The sequence below is a fragment of the Cannabis sativa genome, chromosome 2 (assembly GCF_029168945.1).
Source record: "Cannabis sativa cultivar Pink pepper isolate KNU-18-1 chromosome 2, ASM2916894v1, whole genome shotgun sequence".
In the NCBI taxonomy this organism is placed as follows: domain Eukaryota; kingdom Viridiplantae; phylum Streptophyta; class Magnoliopsida; order Rosales; family Cannabaceae; genus Cannabis; species Cannabis sativa.
Genome location: NC_083602.1, coordinates 31771483 through 31781443, shown reverse-complemented (window position 1 = coordinate 31781443; position 9961 = coordinate 31771483). Strand labels below are relative to the sequence as shown.

Here is a 9961-nt window from a genome sequence, read left to right as displayed (position 1 = left end):
GAATGAAAATAAACTTGTAATAATTTTAACCTTACAAACAAAAGTTACATGATTCGGGATCCCAAAAAAAATTATTTTACAAAATATTACAAGTCTTTTCTCCTTAGCCGACCTAAGCGGCAAAAATAGAGTTACAAAAGTTTCAACGCTGGTAGACCCCAACCCGCTTGGTCTAGTGTGGCCCGAACATGTACATACATCGCCCAACTCCTATACTCATGGCTGATCAGAGATAGATTTACCCTTTCCTGCATAGTAGAGCACCCGTGAGCCAAGCCCAGCAAGACAGTAAGATATATCGTTAATCATATATAACTCATCACATAAATAATATTAATGCCATTTCATATTTGTCTGTATGACACAGACCTGCGTGTTACGCTCACACGCCTATTTATGTCTATGTGGCATAGACTTACATGTTACGCTCACACGTCTAATTACAATAAGGCCTTAGAACGGTTCATCTCGGTTCTAGTTACCGAGTCCAACCCGATTATGCCTTGAACACATAACCCTTTACTTCAATATACAGCTATATACATCATGGCATAACAATTACATATTAACAATTCACTTGGGGAATAACCCTAAGCCAATAAACCGCTCACTTTAGAGTAATAACTCTAATCCCGGTTTCTAGTTTCTCATATAAATCACATTCCATATAAGCGCCATTGTGCATATCTCTACGTGCTAACTACTATCTTACCTGATGTCCCACAAATATGGAGATTCCAAATCCCCGGGTGCTCCTGACCAAGTGCCGGTAATCCTAGTCACAATTTCGGGATACACAAGTATAGGGTTAATCTCAAAATCCATTTCCACAAATTAAAAACTGGGCATTTAAATTCCAAATATTCAGATAGAGCTCAGAACGAGCTTTCCAACGATATAAAGAACGTCCCAAACGGAGTCCCGAGTCAAAAGTTATGACCAAAACAAAAACCCGAAAAATATACAATAAGCTGCCAAAAATGGCCGCGGCTACTGGGTTTAAAAACCCAGGAAACCCAGTTTCCAGCCACGAAAATGCATCCAAAAATACCAATTTTCATGCTATATCAACCCACAATCATACCAAACTTTCACCTACCATAAACCAAGTAATTAGAGAGGAATTACACTTAATTCACTCTCCAACAACACCAAAAACCAGCAACTAAAAATCAGCCTTCAACATTGAATTTCAACCCCAAAACTCATCCATTTCAACTCAATTCACAACCAAAACTTAAATCCATTAAATCGATTTTCCAGTAATTAAATCAAAAGCTTAAAACACAATTCATGCATTAAAAATTCAATGGTAAAAACTCCAAAAATTCAGATTAAACATCATAAACTTCAAAGCTCCAACTTAAGCAAAATCACCAAGAACTTCAAGCTCAAGAACTTGAACTTGAACAATTAATTTCAAAGTTCAATAACAGAATAAAAACACAATAAAATTCCTTTTAAATTCTGTCTAAACCTAACCCAACATCAATTCAAAAGATCCAAGTACAAACATGCTCAAATCAACAAGAAAACACTAACATGCATCTCAAGACCATCCCAACCTATTTCATGCTTTTCAACCATAAAATCACAGCAGCAAATTCATTAAATTTCAGCAATAGAAAAACTACCTCAAGCTTCAATGCAATGATCAAGCCATAACTCCTCAAACAATTCTTCAATTTCAAGCTTGAATACCAAGCAAATCACCAATTTTTCAACCAAATACAAAGAGAGATAGAGAGAGAGAGAGGGAAGGGGGCTGTTTTAGGGTTAAGGTAAATGCAGAAATGAATTTCATTTTTTTTTTTTTACAAAGAATGCCTTTAGTTGAAAATAAATCCAAAATACATATTTACCATTTTGCCCCTAGGGCCATTTCTCACATACTCAAACAATCAAGGGCATTGAATTCATTTCATATATAACACATATTTAAATAATTTCAGATTATTCACACATAAATAAAATGCCAATAATTTATCCCAAAATTATATTTCGGCCCTGAACCCGGTTCGGCCCGAAATACCCGATTGTGACTATACCGCGCCAACTTGTCAGAACACACCTGAAAAAAGGACACACCAGATATACTATATAATAATATAGTTCATAAGCACATAAATAAATTAAATTCACAGTTTTACCCTTCTCGGGTCAAAATTACTAAAATGCCCCTAACTCACCAATGGGGTCTTAACATGTCATTTCTCATATTAATTCGCATATAATAAATTATAATATAATATAATTCTACAATAATACTCAATTAACTAGTTAGGGCTTTGCTAATCCATTTCCTTAATTCCAGGGTATTACAATTACCCCCTCCTTATAGAAATTTCGTCCCAAAATTTACCTAAACAACTCTGGATATTTCTGTTGCATATCCGTCTCGAGTTCCCAGGTTGCCTCTTCTACTTTACTGTTCCTCCATAGCACTTTCACCAGTGCAATTGTCTTGTTTCTCAAGACTTTCTCCCTTCTGTCAAGTATTTGCACCGGTTGTTCCTCATATGATAAATCTGGTTGTAGTTCTAATGCTTCATAACTCAGGATATGGGACGAATCTGAGACATATTTTCAAAGCATCGAAACATGGAATACATCATGTACAGCTGCCAGCGTTGGGGGCATAGCCAACCTGTACGCTACTTGCCCTATCCTCTCAAGGATTTCAAAAGGTCCAATGAACCTGGGGCTAAGTTTTCCTTTCTTACCAAAGCGCTTGATGCCTTTCATCGGCGATATTCGGATAAACACCATGTCCCCGATCTGAAAATCAATATCCCGTCGCTTTGGATCAGCATAACTCTTCTGTCTGCTCTGAGCCGCGAGCATTCGCGCTCTAATTTTATCAACTGCCTCACTTGTTCTCTGGACAGCCTCGGGACCCAAGAAATTTCTTTCACCTACCTCATCCCAGTGAATAGGTGATCTACATTTTCTTCCATATAAAAGCTCATAAGAGGCCATCCTGATTGTTGCCTGATAGCTGTTGTTGTACGAGAACTCGATCAGGGGAAGGTACTTTACCCATGATCCTTCAAAGTCAAGCACACATGCCCGTAGCATGTCTTCTAAGATCTGAATAGTCCTCTCGGATTGTCCATCCGTCTGAGGATGAAATGTTGTGCTAAACTTTAACTGAGTTCCCATAGCTCGATGTAGACTCTCCCAAAATCTTGATGTGAATTTCGGATCTCTATCCGAAACAATGGACTTTTGGACACCATGAAGACGAACAATTTCTCTAACATATAACTCAGCATACTGATCAATGGAGAAGTTCGTTCGAACAGGCAAAAAGTGCGCTGACTTTGTAAACCTATCCACTATGACCCATACAGAGTCGAACTGTCCCGTGGTTCTCGGCAAGCCTACCACAAAGTCCATAGCAATGTCTTCCCATTTCCACTCTGGGATATTCAATGGCTGCAGCAACCCTGCAGGCCTCTGATGTTCAGCCTTCACTTGCTGACAGGTAAGACACTTAGCAACAAACTCAGCGATGTCATTCTTCATGCTTGGCCACCAAAACATGGCCTTGAGGTCTTGATACATCTTCGTTGACCCCGGATGAACTGAGTAAGGAGTCGTATGAGACTCAGTCATAATCTCTCTTTTAATATCATCATCCATAGGCACACAAACACGATTCATAAATCGTAACATTCCTGTTTCATCCACTGTAAAGTCACTAGTCTTCCCAGCCAAAACCCTATCTCGGGATTTCATTAACTCTGGATCTTGCAATTGTGCTTCTTTGATTCGCTCTAAAAGAGTAGATTGCAGGGTAATATTAGCCAATTGCCCTACAACCAACTCGATTTTAGCTCGAGTCATCTCATTTGCTAACTGCTGCGAGATTTGATTCATAGTATTTATCTGACTCTGCCCCTTTCTACTCAAGGCATCGGCAACCACGTTGGCCTTACCAGGGTGATAAAGGATCTCACAATCATAATCCTTCACCAATTCTAGCCAGCGTCTTTGTCTCATATTCAGGTCTCTCTGGGTAAAGAAGTATTTCAGACTTTTATGATCAGTGTATATCTCACATTTCTCGCCATATAAGTAATGCTGCCAAATCTTTAGCGCAAATACTACTGTCGGGAGTTCTAAGTCGTGAGTAGGGTACCTCTGCTCGTACTCCTTTAACTGCCGAGAAGCATAAGCTATTACCTTTCCAGCTTGCATAAGAACACAACCGAGACCTTGTCTCGAGGCATCACAATAAACAACAAATTTTTCCTTATATGAAGAAAGAGTTAGCACTGGAGCAGTAATCAAGCGTTGTTTTAACTCTAAAAAACTTTTCTCACACCGATCAGTCTAAACAAACTTCAAATTCTTTCGAGTCAACTCCGTTAAGGGTACAACGATCTTTGAGAAACCCTCAACAAATCGGCGATAATACCCAGCTAAGCTCAAAAAGCTTCTGACCTCAGTAGCCGATTTTGGTATTGGCCAATCCCGAACAGCTTCAATCTTGGCCGGGTCCACCATTATCCCATCTTTATCTACTATGTGCCCCAAGAAAGAGACACGAGATAACCAGAATTCACACTTTTTGAATTTAGCATAGAGCTTGTGGTCTCGTAATCGTTGCAATACAGATCTAAGATGCAACTCATGTTCCTCTTCCGATTCAGAATAAACCAAGATGTCATCAATAAACACGATCACACATCTATTCCTTGAATACCCGATTCATAAGATCCATGAATGCCGCTGGGGCATTGGTGAGTCCAAAAGACATCACTAGAAATTCATAATGTCCATACCGAGTACGGAAAGCAGTTTTCGAGACATCTTCCTCTCGAATTCTCAGCTGATGATAGCCTGAGCGAAGATCGATCTTGGAGAAGACCATCTTCCCTTTCAGTTGATCAAAAAGATCATCAATTCGAGGTAAAGGATATTTGTTCTTGATGGTAAGCTTATTCAACTCTCGGTAATCAATACACATTCGCAGAGACCCGTCTTTCTTCTTCACAAATAATACCGGAGCACCCCAAGGAGAGTAACTCAGAATCCCAGATTCAGTAATTCTTGTAGTTGTATCTTCAATTCTTTTAATTCTGCTGGAGCCATTCGATACGGTGCCTTTGATACTGGTTCCGCTCCCGGAACGAATTCAATTACAAATTCAATCTCCCGGGTAGGTGGCAATCCCGGTAGATCTTCTGGAAAGACGTCAAGAAACTCGCATACCAATCTTGTACTCTCAGGTCCAGATGTCACAGGTTGGCTGGTATCCACTGCAGTAACTATGAATCCCAGACAACCTCTGCTCATCAGGTCCTTATCTTTCAAAAGTGTTATTCTTGGTATGCGTGCCCCCTGAACTTTACCCACAAACACTGTTGGGTTGGCACTATCAGGCTCAAACACCACCATCTTCCGCTTGCAGTCAATCGTTTCCCCATACTTAGACAGAAAATCCATTCCCAGGATTATATCAAAATCAGACAGTTGCAATTCTATTAGATTGGCGGTTAATTCACAACCGTCTATCCAGAAGGACAAGGACCAAATCCACCTAGTGGATACTATAAGGTCTTCCGAAGGTAAAAGGGTACCAAACCCCAAAGCATAAATATCACATGGTTTATCGAAATTTTCAATTACTCTACTTGACACATAAGAGTGGGTAGCTCCCGAATCAAACAATACAGTATAAGAACAACCATTTATAGACAACTGACCTGTCACCAATGACGGACTAGCATCAGCATCAGCCTGAGTCATGGTAAAAAGTCGTCCCGGGTTCTGAATAACATTCTTCTTAGGCTCCTCTTTCTTAGTCTGAGGACAATCTCTGATGAAGTGGCCCACCATGCCACACTACAAACAAGTCTTGGCCCGACATTCACCCTGATGGCGTTTCTTGCATTTTGGACACTCAGGATAAGATCGGAATGAAGATCCGCGGCCCTGGCGGCCACCTCTGTTTCCTCAAAACTTCCTGTTACCCCCTAATGTTCTGGAAGCATCAACCTTTCGTTTGTGATCAGTGTTACCAATGTCGGTCCCTTTACTTATATTACCACTAGCAGCAGGGTTCGATGCCGTGACAACATCCTTTGCAGTCTGCTCCTTTATTACCTGATGCCCAGCCTCCTCAGCAACTAAGGCTAGCTCTACCACTTTCTTGTACAAAGTGTCATGAGTAGTGGTAATCTTCAAGTCCCGACTGATTGTGGCATTCAGTCCTCTCACATATTTCTGTTTCCCGGTGAAATCTGTGGGCACCAGATCACCAGCAAACTTGGACAGCCGATCAAACTCTAGAGTGTATTCGGCCACAGACATCTTCCCCTGAGTTAATTTCACAAAGTCTTCCATGTGTGAAGTCCTCACAACGATGTTATAAAATTTTTCTTCAAACAAACTCTTAAACTCATCCCAAGTCATTACATTGACATCACGAGTTTGTCCCACAATATCCCACCAGACGCGGGCATGATCTTGTAACATGAAAGCTGCACAATTCACTCTCTCTGTTCCCGTCACTCCCATATTATCAAGGATACGGGTGATTGTACTCATCCATTGCTCAGCTTTAATTATGTCAGTACCTCCCAGAAAAGTAGGAGGTTGCAGCTTCACAAACCGCTCAAACACGGAATCTCTATGCGGCATCATAAACCCCTGGTTACCCACCACTGGCACAGGCACTGGTGGTAACACTTGCTCAACTGGGGCAGCCGGTGCCGGTTGCCTTAATCGACGCAACTCTTCCTCTTGACGAAGTATGATACCTCGCATTTCATGGAACATCTACTGCCAGTCAGCAGGAGGATTAGCATTGCCAATCCCCGCATTATCCCCCAGATTCTGCGGAGGTGCAGGCGGTGCCGGTGGATTGGTTTGGTCTACACCATGCTCTACTTGCTCGCCCTGTGGTCTAGATGATTGCGGAGGGTCCATTTTTACAAGTACCCCTGTAACCAACAACCCAGGCGAGTTAAGCACCAATACCACACTTATGCACTTATTACCTTAAACCCTAACTCAACTATTTACTTCATATAATTAAACACTTAACATATAGCATTTTAAGCATGGCATCATATATCACATAAATACTCTAGATGCTTACATAGTGCCTAAAATGGAAAGCGGTAAATAATTGATCAAACAAGCAGTAAAGTATTTACTCTCAACACTTACTGCACCATGAGTCGAGCTTATCTCTGACGATGATTGTACATGTTCGGCCGGTCTACAGGAAGTTTAAAAACCTTGGCGCTCTGATACCAAACTGTAATGCCCTAAGATTTAGGCACGCTACCCAATATGATTTAGAAACCCTAATCCCCTAAACGGGATTGGTTTTAAAATAAGCGCAGAAATTAAAACTTTAAACGAAAACGGAATGAAAATAAACTTGTAATAATTTTAACCTTACAAACAAAAGTTACATGTTTCGGGATCCCAAAAAAAATCATTTTACAAAATATTACAAGTCTTTTCTCCTTAGCCGACCTAAGCGGCAAAAATAGAGTTACAAAAGTTTCAACGCTGGTAGACCCCAACTCGCTTGGTCTAGTGTGGCCCGAACATGTACATACATCGCCCAACTCCTATACTCATGGCTGATCAGAGATAGATTTACCCTTTCCTGCACAGTAGAGCACCCGTGAGCCAAGCCCAGCAAGCCTGTAAGATATATTGTTAATCATATATAACTCATCACATAAATAATAATAATGCCATTTCATATTTGTCTGTATGACACAGACCTGCGTGTTACGCTCACACGCCTATTTATGTCTATGTGGCATAGACCTACATGTTACGCTCACACGTCTAATTACAATAAGGCCTTAGAACAGTTCATCTCGGTTCTAGTTACCGAGTCCAACCCGATTATGCCTTGAACACATAACCCTTTACTTCAATATACAGCTATATACATCATGGCATAACAATTACATATTAACAATTCACTTGGGTAATAACCCTAAGCCAATAAACCGCTCACTTTAGAGTAATAACTCTAATCCCGGTTTCTAGTTTCTCATATAAATCACATTCCATATAAGCGCCATTGCGCTCTCTACGTGCTAACTACTGTCTTACCTGATGTCCCACAAATATGGAGATTCCAAATCCCCGGGTGCTCCTGACCAAGTGCCGGTAATCCTAGTCACAATTCCGGAATACACAAGTATAGGGTTAATCCCAAAATCCATTTCCACAAATTAAAAACTGGGCATTTAAATTCCAAATATTCAGATAGAGCTCGGAACGAGCTTTCCAACGATATAAAGAACGTCCCAAACAGAGTCCCGAGTCAAAAGTTATAACCAAAACAAAAACCGAAAAAATATACAATAAGCTGCCAAAAATGGCCGCGGCTACTGGGTTTAAAAACCCAGGAAACCCAGTTTCCAGCCACGAAAATGCATCCAAAAATACCAATTTTCATGCTATATCAACCCACAATCATACCAAACTTTCACCTAACATAAACCAAGTAATTAGAGAGGAATTACACTTAATTCACTCTCCAACAACACCAAAAACCAGCAACTAAAAATCAGCCTTCAACAATGAATTTCAGTCCCAAAACTCATCCATTTCAACTCAATTCACAACCAAAACTTAAATCCATTAAATAGATTTTCCAGTAATTAAATCAAAAGCTTAAAACACAATTCATGCATTAAAAATTCAATGGTAAAAACCCAAAAAATTCAGATTAAACATCATAAACTTCAAAGCTCCAACTTAAGCAAAATCACCAAGAACGTCAAGCTCAAGAAGTTGAACTTGAACAATTAATTTCAAAGTTCAATAACAGAATAAAAACACAATAAAATTCCTTTTAAATTCTGTCTAAACCTAACCCAACATCAATTCAAAAGATCCAAGTACAAACATGCTCAAATCAACAAGAAAACACTAACATGCATCTCAAGACCATCCCAACCTATTTCATGCTTTTCAACCATAAAATCACAGCAGCAAATTCATTAAATTTCAGCAATAGAAAAACTACCTCAAGCTTCAATGCAATGATCAAGCCACAACTCCTCAAACAATTCTTCAATTTCAAGCTTGAATACCAAGCAAATCACCAATTTTTCAACCAAATACAAAGAGAGATAGATAGAGAGAGAGAGAGAGAGAGAGAGAGAGAGAGAGAGAGAGAGAGAGAGAGAGAGAGAGAGAGAGAGAGAGAGAGAGAGAGAGAGAGAGAGAGAGAGAGAGAGAGAGAGAGAGAGGGAAGGGGGATGTTTTAGGGTTAAGGTAAATGCAGAAATGAATTTCATTTTTTTTTACAAAGAATGCCTTTAGTTGAAAATAAATCCAAAATACATATTTACCATTTTGCCCCTAGGGCCATTTCTCACATACTCAAACAATCAAGGGCATTGAATTCATTTCATATATAACACATATTTAAATAATTTCAGATTATTCACACATAAATAAAATACCAATAATTTATCCCAAAATTATATTTCGGTCCCGAACCCGGTTCGGTCCGAAATACCCGATTGTGACTATACCGCGCCAACTTGTCAGAACACACCTGAAAAAAGGACACACCAGATACACTATATAATAATATAGTTCATAAGCACATAAATAAATTAAATTCACAGTTTTACCCTTCTCGGGTCAAAATTACTAAAATGCCCCTAACTCACCAACGGGGTCTTAACATGTCATTTCTCATATTAATTCGCATATAATAAATTATAATATAATATAATTCTACAATAATACTCAATTAACTAGTTAGGGCTTTGCTAATCCATTTCCTTAATTCCAGGGTATTACACTGGGTGTATTGGGGAGTGTACCCCATTTTCTGACGCTTGTCTTCCGTCCGGGTAATACCTTTTGAGGACCTCTTGCTCCGAGAGCCTTGAGAAGGTCCCGCTAGGCTTGCAGCAGGAGCGGAGTGAGATGGGACTTGTCCACTTATCCCAGAAGG

The 9961-nt window shown here is 39.8% G+C and overlaps 2 long non-coding RNA genes across 2 annotated transcripts; both read right to left on the bottom strand.

Annotated features, from left to right (window-relative positions):
* LOC133034922 (uncharacterized) lies at window positions 1-1796 on the bottom strand. Its single transcript, XR_009686236.1, has 3 exons — window positions 1635-1796; window positions 713-775; window positions 1-248 (listed from the first exon to the last, which is right to left on the bottom strand). It is a non-coding gene; the product is annotated as an uncharacterized LOC133034922 (long non-coding RNA).
* A 5589-nt stretch (window positions 1797-7385) lies between these two features.
* On the bottom strand, window positions 7386-9121 carry LOC133033957 (uncharacterized). The gene is made up of 3 exons (XR_009685960.1): window positions 9017-9121; window positions 8095-8157; window positions 7386-7633 (listed from the first exon to the last, which is right to left on the bottom strand). It is a non-coding gene; the product is annotated as an uncharacterized LOC133033957 (long non-coding RNA).
* Window positions 9122-9961: the final 840 nt, after the last annotated feature.